This window comes from Mustela lutreola, chromosome 10 (genome assembly GCF_030435805.1).
Source record: "Mustela lutreola isolate mMusLut2 chromosome 10, mMusLut2.pri, whole genome shotgun sequence".
Lineage (NCBI taxonomy): Eukaryota > Metazoa > Chordata > Mammalia > Carnivora > Mustelidae > Mustela > Mustela lutreola.
The window spans coordinates 18,233,019-18,253,616 of NC_081299.1; positions in this window are offsets into that span (position 1 = coordinate 18,233,019).

Here is a 20,598-nt window from a genome sequence, read left to right on the forward strand (position 1 = left end):
TGCACCCAAGAGCTCCACATCCAGCAGAGAATGGATGTAACGGCATTAGAGACCTGGCTTCTAGTCTCAGCTCTGCTACCATGTGAACTTTGGCAAACTGCTCTCCCTCCCTGAGCCTCAGTTCCCCCATCAAGGAACTGAATTTTACCTCTGAGGGCTTTTCTGGCTCTTGTGTGGTGGGATCTGCCATCAGGCCTGCCCTGCTCTCAGCCCCATGCCCTCCACTCAGCTGGAGTCCAATGGCTTCTCAGAAAGTTCATTGACTTCTCAGGCTCTGGCCTAGGATGAGGGGAATTCTGTGGCCCCGCTCCTTACCCAGGCTCAGCAACAGATGTCTGCCCCTTACTCTGTCCTGACATTTGCCCTGTTTCTCTCCCTTACCTACCACACAGGTGAGCTTCTAGCCTACCCCACTCTGGGGTCCTAATCCCAGAAAGAGGGGAGCTCAGATGTGATACCAAAAGGCATCCGGCCCCAGCGTTTAGGTCTCTCCTGGCCCTCCTCTTTGATATACTATGACCACTGCCTCCCTAGACCGCCCACCCCCCTCTCCAAACTTTGCTTGGTCCCTATGCCTTACAGGCTGGCCTGGACTTTTTTCTCAGACCTCAGGAGCCTTGAAACTTCCCGACCACAACATCCTGGTATCTTTCAACTGTAGAGACTATGCAGTTCCCCAAACCTCCTGAATCCCATCCTGCAGGAAAGCTTAGAAAGGAGGGAATCCTAATAGGAAAACCAATGCACAGAGAGGGTCAACAACTGCCTAGAGGACACACAGCAAAAGCAAGGAGGCCCCATATTCAACGTCTTCACCTGGGACCCCTCCCTAGCACACAAACCCTGCCCAGCAACTCCCTCTGACAGGCTGAAGGACAGGGAGAGCAGCCAGCCCGATGGCCCATGCCCAAGACCACAGTGATGCTATTCTTTCCTCAAGTGAGCTCCGCCCACCCTGCGCCAAATTTAGCTGTTTAATGCAGCCGGGCCTGCTCCATCCCTGCCTCTGAGATTAGCTCTGGAACTGGGCTTTGAATGCCTGCCCAGAGACACTCAGCTTAAAACACCGGGTACCAGAAGAAAAAAAAAAAAATCGACCACATTTAATGGAGCCGTCAGCGGGCGGGTCTGGGCTGTCCATTACGCAGCCCTGCTCGTCCAAGGAGCCCAGCCACGTGGCCACCTGACCACAGCATTAAGGCGACATTGGCCCGCAGGCCAGGCTGGGGGAAGAGCCACCACAGCCCAGGCCCAGGGCCTGCTTCTCCTGCTCCCCAAGGTCCAGGGCCCCAGGGATTCTTGGTACCCCTAAACAGGAAGCAGAGAAGGAGTCCTTACTGGGTAAATCAACCCTTCTTGGTCACAGGGTCCTGCTCCAGATCGAGCCCTGCAATGTCTCTCTGAGGCCTGAGACACCGTAAGGCTGTCCATCTGGGCTCTACTGCAGGGACAGACAGTATCGGTGAGGCACCCCTGGGGACCCTTGTTCCCCAAGCAGTGTCCTGGATAACGCCTGATCTGCCACAATCTTTGCTGATTTCTTTTTGCTATTTACAAATTACCTTCCAGGGATGCCTGGGTGGCTCAGTTGGTTGAGCATCTGCCTTCAATTCGGGTGGTGGTCCCAGAGTCCTGGGATTGAGTCCCGTGTCAGGCTCCCTGCTCGGTGGGGCTCCTGCTTCTTCCTCTGCCTGGTGCTCCCCCTGGTTGTGCTCTCTTTCTCTCTGGCAAATGAATAAGTGTAATCTTTGAAAAAAAATTTTTTTTTAATTTTTAAAAAAATAAAAATTACCCTTGGGGCACCTGGGTGTTCATTCTGTGAAGCATCTGCCTTCAGCTCAGGTCATGACCCCAGGGTCCTACCCTGAGCTGCTTCTCCCTCTCCTGCTTCTCCCTCTGCCCCTCCCCCTGCCACCTGTGCTGTCTCTCTCTCTTTCAAATAATAAAATCTTTTTCAAAAAAATTATCCCCCTCAATATCCAAGTTGCTCTAGAACGTGGTTTCCCAAAATGTGTTCTAGGAAATATCAGTCTCTCAAGATCCTTCATAGAAAATTAAAAAGGGGGGCGGGGTTTCACTAGTCAAGGAAGCTTGGGAAGCACTGCAAATGCCAGTTCCCTCTTAAAGTTACAAGGCTAATAAATGCTCTGAGAAGTCCTGTAGTAGAGTTTGATTTTATGTGATTCATTTCCCAGACTTATTTGATGACAGAACCCTTCCTTTATTTTAAAAAACATCAGTATACTGAGGGCCTAGGGTTCAGGGAACACCCTTTGGGAAATGACACTTTCAGGGTCTTAGCCCTTCTCCTTCCTGAGCCCCAATGGTGGTCAGAGGCTTCAATTATATGGCTGGTCAAAGCCTTCAAAAGAGATTAAGGGGGACTCTGGCCTTCAATTATAGGTGATTCTAAGGGCCTGAGTCACAGGCCTAGCCAGAATCAAGGAAGGGAACACAGGTGCCTCTCAATGGAAGGAGGGCCAATGCCACATGTAAGAACATCCCCCCCAACTCCTACCCTACTGGTGCAGGGATGTATTCATGGAAGGAGGGTCTCTCCCCCTTGTCAGAGTTACTTCTCAGAAGCTTAGCCTCTTAAACCTGTGCTCCCTGGAAACTGCTTCTGTAGATCCATGGGCCCCCTGGTGCCTGGCAGAATCCCTAAGCCAGACAACAGGAGACCTGGGTTCTGCTCCTACTTTTCCAGGTGGCATGCTGTGTGACCCACGGAAGACCTCTGACCTCTCCATGCTGGTGGCGGCCGGTCTAGGGTCCCCCTGCGTGGACATACATCTTCTACTCTCCCAGGAATGCTGGCCTATTTGTATTAGATGCTCCGAGATCCTGTCAGCCAGAGCTTATCAAACACCTTCTCTGTCCCAGTCGTGCAAGGTGCTAGAGCCTCAATTTACCCCCCAGCCCTCAAAGCCACCAGCAATGATCATCTTACTTCAGGCCGGTCTGGACCATCACTTGCTATGGTCGTCAATGAAGAAAAGCAATTTGGTAAACACGGATCTCCCAGATGTGCGAGAAAAACCAAATGGAACATCAAAGCTCCTTTTATGTGAACTTTCCAGGGCCACAGAACCCATGCAGTGTGACAGACTGAATTTTCCAAACGCGGCCACCCTGATCATTTCCAGCCCACATGCTCTTTCCACCCTGTATGTTTCCACCCTGGCTTAGGTTGGACCTAAGGTGATCGTGGAAGGGACACTACGTGACTTCGGATGCTAGGTCATGTAGGGCAACACAGCTGCCATTGATTGCCCTCCCTGCCCCCAACCATGAGATACTCCCTCTTGGAGCCCAGGCTCCTCTCTGAGGGAGCCCAAGCCACACAGAGCACATGGGGGCCATCCAGCCCACAGCCCACCCCCCCACCCCGCTGAGATCCTAGGACCCCAGCCTCAACCATCAGGCCTGACACTGAGGAAGCTTTCGGGATGACTCCTACCACAGCACACTCTGCCCACAGCCACAGGAGAAACCTGAGCGAGAATGACCTGGCTGAGCCCAGTGAATGCTCAGAACAGAGATGTCACCAAAAAATGCCACTGTTTGGGTTTTTTTTTAAGATTTTACTTATTTATTTGTCAGAGAGAGAGCACAAGCAGGCAGAGTGGCAGGCAGAGGCAGAGAGAGAAGCAGGCTTCCCACTGGACAAGGAGCCCGATGTGGGACTCCATCCCAAGACCCCAGGATCATGATCTGAGCTGAAGGCAGGGGCTTAACCGACTGAGCCACCCAGGTGTCCCCCAAAATGTCACTGTTTTAAGTCACTGAGTATGGCACAGTGTTTCCGGCGGAAAGAGATAACCAGAACATGTAGCAAGTAGTTTCCTTCAGACCACCCTTGCAGAGGGGAGGAGGGCCTGCCACAGAGTGTCCCTCTCTCTCTTCTGTCCCCTGCTGACCCAGGCCCCTGTCACACAAAGGCAAGCCACTCCAACCAGTTCAGACAGTACAAAGGCCCTGCCCCCCACCCCAAGTATCTACCCCATGCCAACATCTGACATGCATTCCTGTGATCTCAGGACATTCCCGCCAGCTAGAGATCCTCAGCCTTATTCTGCAGATGAGGAAACAGGCGTTCGGAGAGGTTGACTAACTTGTTCAAGGCTGCACAGCCAGTGTGGGGAGGGCCAGGATTTGGGGCAGATCTGAGTGGCGTTCCCTCCCTAGGCCACCTCCTCTTTCTCTCCTGCTGTGGGCTGAGGAAAGGAGCAGAGTGGTCCATGGAGAGCACCTAGGCCTAGGACCCATCCCAACTGCTCTCATTAGCTGTGTTTCTTGGGGAAGTTTTCTGTACCTCTCTATGCCCCAGATTCTCCACGTGTGGAACAGGATCATTCTGAACGGGGCGGGGGTGGGGAGCAGGCAGGCGCTGGGCCCAGCAGAGAGGATCTGCTGGTGTCTGCTTTAAGAGGAGGAAGTCCAGTGACCGATGCCAGTCTGACAGCTTGTTCGCGGCCTGGCCAGTGGTTTGGCCTCCAGACAAGATCAGGGACCTCGGGGCAGTGAACTCAGCTTCGGTGTCCCCTGGCCAGACTGTTCCCACCCTCTCAGGATCGAGCCTTCTTCCCAGGCACGCAAACCTCCACCACACAGAAGTGCGCAGCCTGGGTTGGAGATCCGGGGGCAGACACTCCCCTCCCCACCTCCCAGTTAATTTGCTTCCACAAACATCTACCACCAGGCTGTGCTCTTCTAGTCACCCCTCCAAGTTCAGTGTCTGCCCACCGTGCTCTGGGCCCACAAGGCTGACCCGCATGGGCGACACCAACACATCCCTGCACCCTGGGGCTTCTCACTGGCTGCGGCTGGCGGGAGCGCCTGCAGGAGCCCGAGGGAGGGCAGGAAGGTCACAGCCAGGCTCACGGCATCCCGGGCTGATAAAGCTGGAAGCGTGCTTGAGAGCTTACATCCGCCACCTCAGACGAGGTCCCTGGTGCCCAGAGAGAGAAAATGACCTGTCTGAACTCACACAGAGAGTAGGCGGCTAATTCTTGGTCTAGTCTACATTCGTGGGCAGGGAGGGTGGGGAGGTGCCAAGAAAGAGGCCGCCCTGTCCCCCGAGGGCTGGGGGAGGGGCATGTGCTCCCCTTATTCCAGGTTCCCTCAGCATTTAAAGCCCACCCCACTGGCTCCTCCATTTGAGCTACTCTTTAACAAGGACACAGTCCGAACACCCACCCCCAACCCCACCCCAGGGTGACATTCGGGGGCAAACCTCAGCCATCAGGTAGGCCAATAGTGTTTGGAGTCCAGACTCCACAGAGTCAGTCAGCCTAGTTTAACGCCAAACTCTACCACAGAGCAGCTGTATGTGAGCTTGGGCAAAGCCACTCACTAGTTTCCCTATGCCTCCATTTCCTCCTCTGTACAAGGGGGGAGAATGACAGTATCAGCCTTAAGGGGCTGTGTGGAGTTTAAATGAGAGAATACTTGAAAAAATCCCTAGTAGTATCTGGCCCTCAATAAACATCAGATGTTCCCCAAAGACAACCGACCCCTATCCCCAGGTCACAGCCAAGTAGGCATTTCCAAACTGGAAAGGCTCTGTGGTTTGCCTTGGCCCGTTCAGCAGCTATAACAAAATTCCACAGACTGAGTGGCTTATAACAGAAATTTCTCTCCCACCGTTCTAGAGGCTGGAAGTCCAAGATCAAGGTGCTCAAACGCTTGCGTTTCGGAGAAGGCCCTCTTCCTGATTCCCAGCTGGCATCTTCCTGCTGTGTGCTCACACGGTGACAGGGATGAGGCTCTCTCTGGGAGCATCTCTAGTAAAGGCACTAATCCCATGTGTTGGAGCCCCCCCCCCCCATACTTCAGCACCTCCCCAAGCCTCCCCTACTGATAAGGTCATCTTTGGGGACACACGAACTTAGGGGGTAGCAAACACTCAGTCCACAGCATGGCCCATCCCGTCCAATCTGCCAGAACACAGCTCACACAACCCCTCTCCCGGGCCCCTCACAGCTCCCAGCCCAACCTGTGCACTTGAGTCGGCGCGAGGGTACAGTTCAGGAGGGAGGGATCTGCTTCCTGGTCCCCACCTCTGCCTCTTGGCTGGAGCCACCTCCTGAGCCAGTCTTAGCCCATTCTAGAAACCCCCATAACCTAGAGGTCAGTTTGGACCAAAACCCTCCCCGCTTGCCTCTGCTTCTCATGCCGAGAGGCCCCACCAGCATGCCACATGTCTGGGGCCCCAAACATCCATGCACAGACCCAGCATTCACTAAGTGGGCTCCTGCGGCATGCAGGTCTGCACTAGCCTCGGACACCAGAGCATGGGCAGGGGCACAAACAAGAAAACAGACACTGTACACCCCAAGAATAGTCCTAGACTATGGTCCTGTGGGGTGCTGAGGAAGCACCTGACTCGCTTCAGGGGGTAGGCAATCAGGAGGGCGAATCGGACTTCCCTGGCAGAGGGGATGGGTGTGCAAAGACATGAAAGACGACTTGGAGGGGTGCCCAGGTGGCTCAGTCAGTTAAGCATCAGTCTTCAGCTCAGGTCATGATCTCAGGGTCCTGGGTTCAGGCCCCACGTGGGACTCCCTGCTCAGTGGGGCGTCTGCTTCACCCTCCGCCCTCTCACCTCGCATGGGCACGCTCTCTCCCTGTCAAGTGAACAAATAAACAAATAAAACAAATAAAATCCTTTTTAAAAATGACTTGGGGGGCACCTGCATGGCTCAGTGGATTAAAGCTTCTGCCTTTGGCTCAGGTCATGATCTCAGAGTCCTGGGATCGAGCCCCACATCGGGCTGTCTGCTCAGCAGGGAGCCTGCTTCCCTTCCTCTCTCTGCCTGCCTCTCTGCCTACTTGTAATCTCTGTCCAATAAACAAAATATATATTTTTTTAATGACTTGGAGTGAACCCAAGTCTCTTATTATTCTTTTAGTCAACAAACATCAAATGAGCACATTCTGGGACCCAAGCCCTGCTCCAGGCAGTGTAGAAGCGAGTGACAACCAAATGAGGTTCCCAGGCTGACGTCCTAGGGACGGGAAACCTCCCACAAGCCTGTGAGTTGATAAAACAGCGGTGTTGATGAGCCGAAGGGAGGAAGGTGAAACATGGGCTGCTTAGGCAAGTGTCCTGGGCAGGGACCAGGGAGGGGAGTCGTGAGGTGTCCACCCAGGCAATGGTGTCCCGGGCAGAGGAAAGGGCCAGGGGAAGGGGCTGGAGGGAGAGCAGCACAGCCCACGGGGCACTGCTGGATCTGGTGTAGCTGGAGATCAGGGTGCACGCAGGAGTGAGACAGGAAACAGAGAGGAAGATGGTGCAGGGCTTTGTAAGGCAGAAAGAGGACCCCAGGTTTTCTCCTGGGGTAGCGGGAAGCTACGAAAAGGTTGCATGAGCACACATGCTTGGCTTGTTAATGCCAAACAGCGACCCAGATCTTCAGCCCCCCTTGCAAGGGAGTGTACTTGCCTATCCATCCCCCAAGTCTTCACCACAATTCCCACCTGAGCCCCAACCCCCACCTCAGAGACCAAGCCTCCCTGCCTCACCCCACTGGTCATGACCAAACAGCTCTGAGAACCACAGGGGACAGAGCCAGGCACCAGTCCAGGCCAGGGTCAGTGTCTCCAGCAGAGAAGCACACACACACACCCAGAGGTCTGAGGCCAGGGTCCCCCGTCCCAGTGGTCAGAGCAGTTCTGACAAACACCGGGAGTCAGGAGGCTAGGGTCCTCTTGCGGTCCTATCACTGAGCCATTGTGTGGCTCTGGGGAAACCCTTTCCCCTCTCTGGGCTTCAGTCTCCCCTCAGGACCCTGCCAGGCCTTCAGTGATACAACCCACCTTGCCCATCTGTCTCAGGGGCAGACTTGCCTCTGCATTTGACCTCTCCAACACCGGCACTCCAGTGCCCCCTCCCAGAGCATCCAGAAGCATCCGCCCACCCCAGGGAGGCCTGAGGCCTCTTTTAGAGAGCCACACTCTTTGGCCCTCGGCACTCCGGAGGCCAGCGTCTCCCTAAGGCTCCCAGACCCCAACCCTTCCCACATTCCCCACGGCCCAGCGCGCCTCTCCTGCTCTTTGTCATTGGTTCCAGATACCAGGAGGGGAAAAGTGCTAATTCCACTGGAGGCTCGACCCCACACTCATTTATTTCAGACATGACCTTTGATTTCTCTGCTAGAGTGTAAATTACATGTCGCCAGCATAAAATATTAAATCCAATTTATACTTAATTATTGATGCTATTATGTTTTCTATAGTAATGGCATCAGAATCCCAGCCCCCGTCCGTGCCCAGTAAATAGCTTTTTTGCATTAGAGGCTCCTTGAGGTAAGAAATCTTGCTCCATTCCTTCTTCACCATATGATTGATGATTATGGGGAAGTTCGTAAATAGTCTTCCAGAAATATTTCTCTGGTCGCCCGTAGCTCCGAAGGAAGGTGGGGGCCGTGCTAATTACCAGGGGTGGCCGGGCGGATGCAGCCCTCCCCGCCACCATTTAGAGCTGGTGGGTTGAGGGTTGGCGAGATGGGGATGGTTTAAGTGAGGCTCTGCTGAGTGGTTTAAGAGAGTGTGGAGGAGGACCACGGCGGTTTTCTGAAGGCTTGAAGTCACATGTAATCTTCACATGGACATTGGGGTTTTGTTTTTTATTGAAACATTAATAATTCCGGTTTCTTGTAAAATATTCATGGTTCCTGTTGCTGCATTCAAACCCACTCCTGGCCACTGCTTTTAATTTCCAGCTCGGCCCGCGCAGGCCTCGGCCGTCGACCACCCATTGCTCCCATGCAATTTATTAAGTGGAGGTAACGGTGGTCATCGGGGTGGTCAGAAAAATCGAGCTCAGGGTTTCTCTCTAGCAGCTGGTTGCAAGCCAGAAAGGCCCCGCAGTGGGCAGGGCTGCTGCTGGGCAGGCGGAGCGAGCACTGTGGGACAGAGCATCCTCCCAGCTAAGTGGACACTGGAGACACTGGCAGATCTGGGCTCGGAGAGTGGGGCAGACCTGCAGGGGAAGACAGAGGCAAGCCGGAGGAGGTGAAGGGGAATGAGGAGGGAGAGAAGAAGCGCCCAGATCGGGTGAAGGCTTGGGGACAGGACACGGAGCAGCAAAGCAGGAGAGAGCATGGGCTCCAGGGACGGGAAACCAGGTTTCGAGCCCATGTTCTGCCTCCAACGAGCCAGGCAACCTCAACGAGGGGTTTGACCTCTCTACGCTTCAGTCTCCGTGTCTGGATGTTGGACCCCGAGGCCAGACAGGCACTGGGTGCCTGGCACATCGCCCCCTCTTGGAAGATGGCAGCCTTGACTGCAACTGCAGTGGTCTGGTCAGTGTCACATGTAAGGCCTGTGGGAAGCCAAGCTTGGGGAGACCCTAGGAGACTTAGAATTCCAGCCCTTCTCTGAACAGATGAGGGGCAAGGCCCAAGCGAGGAAGGGAACCTGATCACAATCCTACAGTCACTCCTTGTGGGTACCATTCAGTGAAGTCCAAACCTGAGCTCTGAAATTCCAATTCTTTTAAAAAACAGAATCAACGTTCTGGGGATCACAATCGCCTGAATTCATCCACAGAGTCCTGCCCCGTCCCCACCCCTACACCACCCCAAAGAGCCAAGATTAAAAGGTTTGACTGTCAGCACAGCTGGGGTCCTCCTGTCCCTCCCCCAACTCCCATCAGGATCTGTCCATCGGGATAGATGTAATTCTGTTCAGGAACACTCCCACATCTCCCTGGGGCTCCAGCTATTAGCATGGCCCACCAGAGGCCAAACAGAATCCCAGAATGTCAGCCATGGAACCGACTCAGCAATCCATTTCCTCTGCCCAGTGACTTTGATGGTGAGGAGACCAGGGCCCAGAGAGGTTAAGTGACTTGCCCAGGGTTGCACAGACACAAACAGAACCACAACCCTCCAATCCCTTAGCCTGTGGATCTCTGACTTAGCCTCAAGCCTTTAAGCATGAGTGACCATAAGGCTGAACACACCTGGGTGCTAAAGCATTTAGGTGCTCCAGCCAGAGGCGGTCCACACCTGCAGCTGTTTCCTGAGCTATATCCAGCTCCCCATGTATCCGCCCACAATCAGAAATGTGTACATCCACAGCTGGGCATGCTCAGATTCAAAAGGCCAGGTGGTCCATGCCCAAATCCAATAAGCAATAATAGTAATCCAATAACCCTTGCAACCCGGATCTTGAGTGCCAGCACAGAGGTGTCAGGAAGTACCCGGGGAAAGGGCCCCGTTGCAGGAGCCTGACCCACCCACCTGCCCCAGAGGGATGACAGAGGGATGGCCGCCCACGCCAGCCATAAAGCAGGAGGGGGGCACCAACTGTCTGAAGCACGACTCCCCCAATATTCCTAGTGGCCCTAGACAGGATTTTCTCCCCTTAACCCTAAATACAAATATAACCCGTTATTAGTAATACTGGCACACCTCGGGTATAGTGCAGGTTTGGTTCCAGACCACAGAAATAGAACAAATATCACAATAAAGGAAGTCAAACGAATTTTTTGGATTCCCAGTGCATATAAAAGTTATGTTTACACTGTATTGTGGTCTCCTAAGAGCGCAATGGCAATATGTCTAAAAAAAATGTTACATACTTCATTAAAAATATTTTATTGCTAAAAAATGTAAATCATCTGAGTTTTCAACAAGTTGTAACCTTTTTGCTGGGGGAGGGTCTCGCCTCAATGTTGATGGCTGCTGACAGATCAGTGTGGTGGGTGATCACGCTTCGATGGCTGGCGCAATTTCTTTTTTGTTGTTGTTGAGATTTTATTTATTTGAGAGAGAGAGAGAAAGAGTGGGGAGGAGCAGAGGGAGAGGGAGAAGCCAACTCCCTGCTAAGCAGGGAGCCCGACGTCGGACCCAATCCCAGGACCCTGAGATCGTGACCTGAGCTGAAGACAGACGTTTAACTGACTGAGCCATCCAGATGCCCCTGGGGCAATTTCTTAAAATAAGACAACAATCAAATTTGTCACATTGATGGACTGACACTTCTTCCCCCAATGATTTCTCTGGAACATGCAACGCTGTTTGATAGCATGTTACCCACAAGAGAACAACCTTCGAAATTGGAGTCAATCCTCTCAAATCTGCCCCTTCTTTATCAACTCAGTTTCTGTACTATTTGAAATCCTTTGTTGTCATTTCAACAATCTACACACCATCTTCACCAGGAGTAGATTCCGTCTCAAGAAATCACTGACCGGGCGCCTGGGTGGCTCAGTGGGTTAAAGCCTCTGCATTCAGCTCAGGTCCTGATCCCAGGGTGCTGGGATCGAGCACTGCATTGGGCTCTCTGCTCTGCAGGGGGCCTGCTTTCTCCTCTCTCTTTCTCTGCCTGCCTCTCTGCCTACTTGTGATCTCTGTGTGTCAAATAAATAAAATCTTAAAAAAAAAAAAAAAAAAAAAAGAAACCACTGACCACTGATCACCATAACAAATAAAATAATAATGAAAAACTTGGAAATACTGTGAGAATTACCAAAATGTGACACAGAGACATGAGCAAATGCTTCTGGAAAAAAATGGTGCCGATAGCCTTACTCCAGGCGGCGTTGCCACAAATCTTCAATTTGTTAAAAAAAACAAACAAAAAAACACAGCAAGTACAATAAGGCCAGCACATTAAATGAGGTATGCCTGTACAAAAAGCTTGGAAAATAAAGGAACACAAACCCCATTACAACTTCATTACAACTACCAGCAAGAAGCTGTAACAAATGGGAATCCGCTCTATTATTTTTCTGTCCAGTAAGCTTCAACTCTCCTTTAGGTTTCATTCCTTCATATGAACAGGAAGGGTAAGGGATAAGAGAACATACCGGCGCAGCAGTATGCCCACTTGACCTTTCAAAATGAAGCACACTGCCAATGATGATAAAAGCCAGTTTCTTTCCTTGTGCCTCAGTTTCCCCTCTGGGCCAGGGTAACCTCCCTCTACCCGCCATCGCCACAGGAAGATGGTGGCTTCCATACTTGGAGGGGATCCGGATGAGCTCTTGAGTTTCTTTCTGATGCTCTAGGCTCAACTGCAAAACGCTGAAAGCATGTGGCTTCTGCCAGCAGGCTGAGGAAGTCGATGGGCATCTGCTGGCAGGCGGACCTGCTGGGATCTCACAGGATGACCTGAAAATCCGGAGTCCAAGCTGCAGCCCAGGATAGTTTCAGAGTCCCGGAAGAAGCTCTAGCAAATCTGAGATCTACTTCAGGTTTTGCAGGTCACCTTCAGCTAGTTGTTGCCCCTCTCTGGACCTGTTACCCGCACCCCTCCACCCCCACTCGGGGAATTTATTAAAATACAGATCCAGGGACCCCATGTGGGACATGCTGATTCTGTACATCTACAAAGAAACAGTCCCAACTTGCTAGCCCCAGGGTTTGCTTTGATCAGAGGGAATGGACCTTATCTAAAAATTTGATCCAAGATTAAAGAAAAAGTATAATTTCACATAATACCATATGTGGACCAAGAACAGGAGCCAGGGGCTCTGTACAGAGGTGGCCCAGACCTTACCTGCTCTGCACAGGAGGGGAACTGAATGTGGGGACCACTGGCAAGCAGCTGGAGATGGGGGGAGAGAAGCAGGAGAAACACCATTTCTTCGGGAATCAAAGGAAAACTATCGCAAGCAAGAAATCTCAGCTGGTGGGGTGTGGCCAAGACATTTCTAGAAACATGATAGCTGGCATTGATTTTGAAATTGGTCCCTGCTCAGAGCTGCAATGACCCCCTGCTGCTCCTCCCCTCCCCCCACCCCAGGCTTCATGAAATGTCTGCTGCACACACCGACCTGTGCTTGAGCAGCTTCATGAGGGCAAAGGTGGAAGAGCTGTGCCCAGCGTGGGACAGAGAAGGTCAGGTAGGTAGCAACGGGATTGTCTAAGGCCACAGATCAGAGAGATGCAGGATGGGTGAAATCAAATGCCCTTTACCCTAAATGCACCAGAAGATGGGATCCTCATCAGGGGTGTAGGGTAACATTTGCTGTACCAGTTAAGACTGGATTTGACTGCACGTTAAAAAACCCAGTGACCATGGCTTAACTAAAGGAAAGGCAGAGTGGGTGTGGTAGTCCTGCAATGTCCTTAATACCTCCAGATCCTTCTTTCCCCTCTACTATCCTTTGCACATGGCTTCCATTCTCAAGGTTTCTTCCTGTTGCAAAATAGTTTCTTCCTGATGGCTGGTGCTCCAGCCATCAGGTCTACAATTCTAGATGCGGAGAAGGAAGGAGGGGAAGCGTAAAAATGGCAGGTGCCCACTGTCTGATCCCTTTTTAAGAGCCTTCCCCAAAATCCGACCCAACAACTTCCACCGGCCACAGACTTAGTCACATGGTCATACCTAGCTACAAGACAGAGTGGAAAGTGTGACCTTCTAATGACACGGGGATACCCTGAGCAAAACTGGGGTTCTGTTACTAAACAAAGAATAGGCAACCAGCAGTCTCTGGCACAAATGGGTTTCACTTAAGAGTAAGCAAAATCCTGCTTTCCTCTGACTTCCACCTGCAGGCCTAATTCTGCTCCTTTTAACAATGTCTATAAACCATAAAGCCTGTTTTCTACACAACAGCCTCTCTGAACCCTCTCTTTTCGAGGTTAACCATCCCTGGGTCTTTCAACCACATCTCAGGACATAGGCCAAGCGAGGCTCCAAAGACTTCATTTTACTCCTACACAGACTCAGAGACACCTGCTGCGTGCCCCGGCCCCCTGCAACACACACACACAGCTACAGACAAAACAGACACTTGAGCTTACAGTCAGGGGGGACATGGAACCTACACTCCCTGGGGGCTGACTCAGAACACGGAGGAAGGACCCTAAGCAGGCAGAGCCGAGTCCTCCCTGGAGGAGTAATATTTCAACTGAGTGTGGATGAAGGAGAAGGAGTTGGCTGGGAAACGCCTGAGGGGACCAGTAGTTCTGGCGTAAGGAACAACGGGATGGAGACCCAGAGTCACCAGAAGGGAGAGGAAGAGAGGAGCATTAGCTGGTGAGAGTTGGGGGAAGGAACACAAACTGGGGGATGGCGAGAGTCTGGGACCCAGGAAGAAAGGGCTCCCAGTGAGGCGGACCCACGGGGCATAACATTTGGGAGGCTGTTCAGTCATGCTGCACCTGCTCGGGCCAACCTCACCTGCTCATCAGAGCACAAGGAAAACCAAGTTCCTTTGGCAAGGTTTTGTTGCCAGCAGTCATCACTGTTAGCTGCTGTTCTCTGGTCTGCTCTAGAACACTACGGCAGTACAAAGCAGGCGTCATGGTTGGTCAGCAATTTCCCAGCATCTACCTCTTCCCCCTTTTTGAAAATGATACAAAGGCCCCCATGCCTGCCCACCCCCTACCAGCCTTCTAATGCTTCTCTGCTTATCCTTTCTCAGGAGTGACAATGGCTGCTTTCGGGTCACTTTGGAGTTCTTGTGGGGCTGGGAGATCTGGATGCATGCAAAGCATCCTACTGCTGTCCTGTGGTGTCCTCACTTATCTTGGGCTGCCCTTTCTTTTTAACCATATTTGGTCTCTGAGTTGCCAAGAAGCCATGTAGAGAAAATCAGTTGTGGTTTAGGGTAAGCCCCAGCAAGGTGTAGACAGTAGCCAAACTTCTTCCTTCTTCCTCCAAATGTCCTGCTGACATCTCAGTCCAGAGCAGGACTGAAGAAAGCTCTCTCTGCAGCCTCCCATGGCACCATCCCCACAAACTCACCAGAGCCCACCCACCCCCTCACCAGGACCCTGTTCACCTGACACTGGGCCCTGGGCTCTTTCTGGGGGAAAGAGGAGAGAAACTGAAAGGAGAAGGGGAGAAACAGAGATATCTCCATAGAAAGACAGCAAGAAACCAGCAGCGGAACATGCTTGAACACAGACCAAGGAGACCAGGGAGAGAATATACACTGACCCCCACAGAGAGTGGAGGCCCCAGTCATTTCCATCACGGGAGGGTAATCATACCTAAAAGTGGAGAAAAGTGTCAACACCAAGTTGCAAATATCACAGTCTATTTAATATATTTACATATAGCAAATTTAACACCCCAAGAATTACACTGTAATTTGCAATATTCCCAAGATAGCTCCCAGATTTATATTAATGCACATGAACTTGTAGCATACTTCAGCAGTGGGACATAAGTTTTTCTCTCAGTCCTGTCAAGGGCCCTGTGTGATGGGTGTGTAAACTTATTTGAGGAGAATGCCAAAATGCACTCAAGGCACTTTATTAATGGGGGGTTCTTTCTAAGTGTCTTGAGGTAAGACTACCCACTAGAGCAATGGTTCTTAATCAGGACTGATTTTGTGCCCCCTCCCACCAAGCCCTCGGAACATTTGGCAACATGTGGAGAGGTTTGTTTTGTTGTTGTTGTTTTGGGTTTTGTTTTGTTTTTTGTTTTGTTTTGTTTTTTGTTTTTGGAGTAGGGAGGGACAGAGGGAATCTTAAGCGGGCTCTATGCCCAGTGCAGAACCTGACATGGGGCTCAATCTTCCAACCCTGAGATCATGACCTGAGCCAAAATTAAGAGTTGGATCCTTAACTAACTGAGCTACCCAGGTGTCCCTGGAGACATGTTTGATGGTCATGACTATGGGGGTTGCTGTAGGCTTCTAGTGGGTATAGACCAGGGATGTGCTAAATACCCCCTAAAATGCACAGGGGGACCTCCACAACAAAGAACTGCCAGCCCAAGATGTCATTAGTGCCAAGGATGAGAAATCCTGCCCTTGAGAAGTGCCCCTCTAGACCCTCTCTACCAAAACTTGAAACAAACTAGGACAAGAGTCACAGAAAAGAAAGAATTCTGGAGGTTGAGTCCCAGCACATTAGAGGGGCTTGGAAAAACCCTTTGGCTTCCCCAAGTCCCCCTTAACCAAGTGTAAAACCAAGTCCACACAAGTTCAGGGTGATAGAACAGTTATTCAACCACCTAGGCAAAAACAAACCAAAAACCTTCGAAGGAGGTTAAAAGAATACAGAGTCTCCAACAAAGAACTATCTGTGGTATGCAGTCAAAAATTATCAGACATGAAAAGAAACAGGAAAACATAACCCAAACTCAGCAGAGAGATTAAAATTAATTTTCAAAAGACCAAACAGAAGTTCTAGAACTGAAAAGTACAATAACTGAAATGAAAAATTCACTAGATGGTCTTCCAAGCAGGCTGGAATGGAAGAAGAAAGGATCTGACCTTGAAGTCAAACAATTACTCAATATGAAGAACAGGGAGACAAAAAAGACTGGAGAAAAGTGAATAGAGCCTCAAGGACTTATGGGACAATATCAAACTCTCTAAGATATGTGTAACTGAAGTCCAAGGAGGAAAAATTGCTGAGCGTGGGGCAGAAAATAAGCGTTAAGACATAATGATTGAGGTTTCCCCAAGTCTGAAGATACGAATCCAAGGTTCCACAGAGAGAGGTGCTGGGATTGGAATCAAGTTCTCCTGCCTCAAAGGGTGGCCTATAACCCCTGCTACAAACCCCACAGGGGATAGCCAAGGTCCCACCCAAGCCCCAAATCCAGTGACCCGGTGAGCCTCTTGGTAAAGGAGGGGAAGCAGGGGGCTGGCCAGACCCACCGAGGACTCATAAGCAGTGACTGCCACCAGGGGAGCCGCAAAGCTGGTGAGAGATGGCCAGGCTAGGGTCAGAGGCCACAACTGTGCTTCAAAAGAGGCTATAGGACCCCCTAAGATCAGACTCCAGCGCTTCCAGAAAATGTTCTCATGTCTCAAAGCAGTGTCCTCTATCTTCTTGATGGAGAAGCTTGACAGCTCCTTACTGCTGCAACCTTTCAAGAAACGGGTTTGCTTTTTCCTGGGCAGAGTTCTCTGAACACCAACCCTCTTCCAAGGCTGGGACTCAGCAGCCTCCACCAAGAAGCCCACGGCAACCAGAAGCAAGAGGAGCTGGTGTCAGCCTCAGCTGAGGAGGAAACGTCCCCCATAGGGTGGCTGGACAAGCCCGAAATGTGCTCCCCACTTCCCACCTGAAATGCCACCATCGCCACCTTTTGAGTTCAGGCCGTGGTTACTGTGCGGAAGTTACTTGAGAGAAGGAACATAATGAGCCACCGTGAGGCAGCCTCACCTTACTGGAAACCTGGAGAGAGCCTGTCACCGGTCCTGCTCGTGTGCTGGATATGGCAGAGACTCCAGAAATACTCAGAGATGGGTGGGCCCTTGGCATTTCCTCTTTCTTCCCTCCTTCTCATTTAAAAAACTGCAGGACAAGGCAGTGGCTAAGAACCCAGCTTTGAAGCACAGGTGTGGGACCCTGGAAAATTACTTCGCCTCTTTGTGCCTTGATTTCCCCAACTGTGGAGTGGAGATGGAGTGGTCATTGTGGGGCAGGGCTCTCATCAGGATCCGGTGGGTTGGTGCATGGCACATGGTCTTTGTTATAGTGACTTGGGGCAAGTCCCTTCCTCTCTCTGGGTCTCAGCAAGATGGCAAGGAAGCTCAGGGCCAAATTGGGGTCCTGCCAGATTTGCTGGTATAATCATTTCCTCGGTTCCATTCACTGTTTCTGTTCTTTTAGCCTTGAATTAATGTTTCCAGGGTTTACAAGTCTTTTCGATCATTCTAGAATCAGAGTGAGTAAAATGTGGTGATAAATAGTCACAACCCAAAAAAAGACATTCTCTTCCCAGTTTAAATGGGGAGGGCTCTGTCACTTATGGAGAGAGTCCGACCCATCAGGAGTGGGCTGCAGCCCAGCCAAGGCTTCGCACTCACAGGTGGGGGCTACCGCAGCCTTGACCTTGTCTGCAGCTCCCACCCAAAGCCCGGCCCCGCTGCCATACTCTGGGGCTCAGGGTGCAACTAACTTCCCCCGGCTGTCAGGATCATGGGGATCCTCCCCTACCCACTCACTGCTAGCTTGTTGGAGTGGCGGTGCTGGCATCACCCCACAGATCACTCTTTGTCCATTCACTCATCATCTTGATTAATCTGCATTGGTGGGAGCTGCCCCTTGGTCTCCATCATCTTCTACCTGTATCTGCCTACCCCGAGAGCCGAGCCAAAGACAAAAAGTGGGTGGTGAAGCCTTGAGAAGCTGGGGCTGGGGCATTCTTGCGGGGGGAGCTGTTAAAGGTGGGGGTCCATGGAGCACCTATGGAGGCCCAGCTCAGAAACTGGGCACTTGTGTCAGGAGAAAGGACAAAGGAGGGATTCCTGGTGGCTGTTCAGGCAGAGTTGAACATTCTAAGACAGACAGGAGCTCCAACTTTTCTCCACACACAGAGGGAAAACACACACACAAGAAAACAAAAGCAAACCAAAGCTGAGGCCGGCAGGGCCATGCACCAAAGCCGTTTTATGAGCGACTTCTTTCTCCTCAGGCTGTGCCTGACAACATGGCTTCTCCCTGTTTCGTGGTGCAGACCATGGGCCCCAGGAAATCTGGACTCCTTTTGCCCCAGTCCCTTCCAATTGATGTTGACAGGTTTACCACTTGCTTCCTGCTCTGCCAGGGCCACTCTGGAGAGAGGGTGACGCGGGAGGGACAGTTCTGGTCGCTCCTGCCAGGATGCCATCACAGACCAGAGACAGCCCACAGTCTTGCCAGTAGCGACCCCCTCGCCTCCTGTCACTGGGGCAACTCAAAGGGCACCACCTCCATGAGGCCCCCGGGGCACACGGCTACAGGCATGCCTGGGACAGTCACCATAGCACCGGTTCAGAGAATTCATCAGGTCACTATAATAAGAGAGCACTCCAGCTTTAAACATCAAATTGCCAATGACTATTTCATGACAAGGGAAAGTCACGCATAATACAGTAAGTCAGTGGTTCTCAAACTCAGCCAGCATCAGAATCACCTGGGAGCCCTATTCAAATGGATACCAGGCCCCACCCCTCTGGGGTCTCCGGGGAGGGGCCAGGAACTTGCAAGAATTTCTAACAAGTTCCCAGGGGAGGCTGCCAGTCAGGGGTCACACTTTGATCACCACCACACTGTGATAAAAAAAAAAAAAAAAAGAAAATCTGAGCATATATACACATGGATTTATGAGTAAATACATGGTTAAGATGTTGATAGTAATTATTTTTGCATAATAAAATTGATTACAGGCTTCTTGTAATTCTGTTTTTTTATGTTTCATCTTTCAAATTGTCTGCAATAAATATGGCTTCTTAAAACATAACTTAGGTTAACATTACCATTTTAGAACCTCCTTTGTGAGGCCTCCACATGCCTCCCCTGGTGAAAACGGACTCCCTCCTGTGTCCCACTACTGCTGGGGCCTCTGCTCAGCCCTTTATCCTTCTGCCTCATGTTTGTGTCTCCATCAATCGGCAGTAAATGCCTTATATAAAAACTCTGAATCAGGTACCTCCATATCCGCTCCCCCACAAGAGGCCCAGCACCGTGCCCTCCATCCATGTGAAGTGCATGGAAACTTAGCAGGCATGGGGTGCTGTGGATTGAACATGGGGGTCCCAGTCCAGCGGCCTGGCTTCTGCCTGGCTGCTGCTTGGACCCTCTGGTGAGCTCTGGGAATGTCCATCCTGCCCTACCAGCCACAAGATTGGCCCTCTAAGTAACCAATATCATGGCACTCCCCCAAGAGGCAACACAGCAGCCACCCTTCCCCACCATCGGGCATTCTGGCTACCACAGTGATCACTGGTGGTGGCCGCAATGTCCAGAGAGTCCCTGCAGACATGGCGACGTAACTTCTTCAGATGCAGAATCAGGGTTACCCAATTACACGATGCACATTCTGTTAACTCTGCCACTTGCCAGCTGAGTGACCTTGTACAAATAAACCTGGCATCTCTAAGTCCTGATTTACTCAATTGTCCAATAATGAGATCACATTATAGACGAGACAGCCAAGACCTGACACTCATCCTGCCCCCTCTTTACACTCGCCTTTCCAGACATTGCTAATCAATCACAGTATTCTGCTCTCCTTCATCAAGAAGCAGCCTCGGAATTTTTCTTAACACTATTTTCCAGGCATCATGCTCTAATCAAAGCAAACTAACATTCAAGATAAAAGCTAATTCCTGTTCCTGACCTACGTCATACTCTATTTCCCTGAAACCTAGAACATGGCTCAGCCTAGAGTGGCATACAGTGAGTGCGTCTTTGATAAACGAATTCACATGGATACATACCAGCTGTCACTGATTATCATGAAAGTGAAATCTTTGGTAGCCACCAACCACTATGTACCAACCCCAGGCCACCTACTTCCTCCTTCCCAGGATCCCTGGCCATTCAGTTGGTGCCCTCTGCTGTCCATCAGCCTGTACTGCAGGGACCTTCCATTCCCAGCCCTAAGGAACTGTGAGCATCGAGGATAAGAGTGCTATCACTAACAGGTCCAAACTTTCCCATCACAAAAACCTCCTGCCTGGCTTCAGATGCAATTAGGAACAAGCCCAGCCAGATACCTGTTGAATCACTTTTAGCTTTGTTTGGCCTCCTCCCCTCTGCCCTCTCCTCTGTGTGCCATCTGCAGAGCTTAAAGCCCAATTGTCTCACTTCTGGTAAGACTGACAGCAAGAAAGGAGGAGGGACTGACTCAGGGTCACATAACCAGTCAGACCATAACTCCGGTCCCCACATTCACAGACCCTGG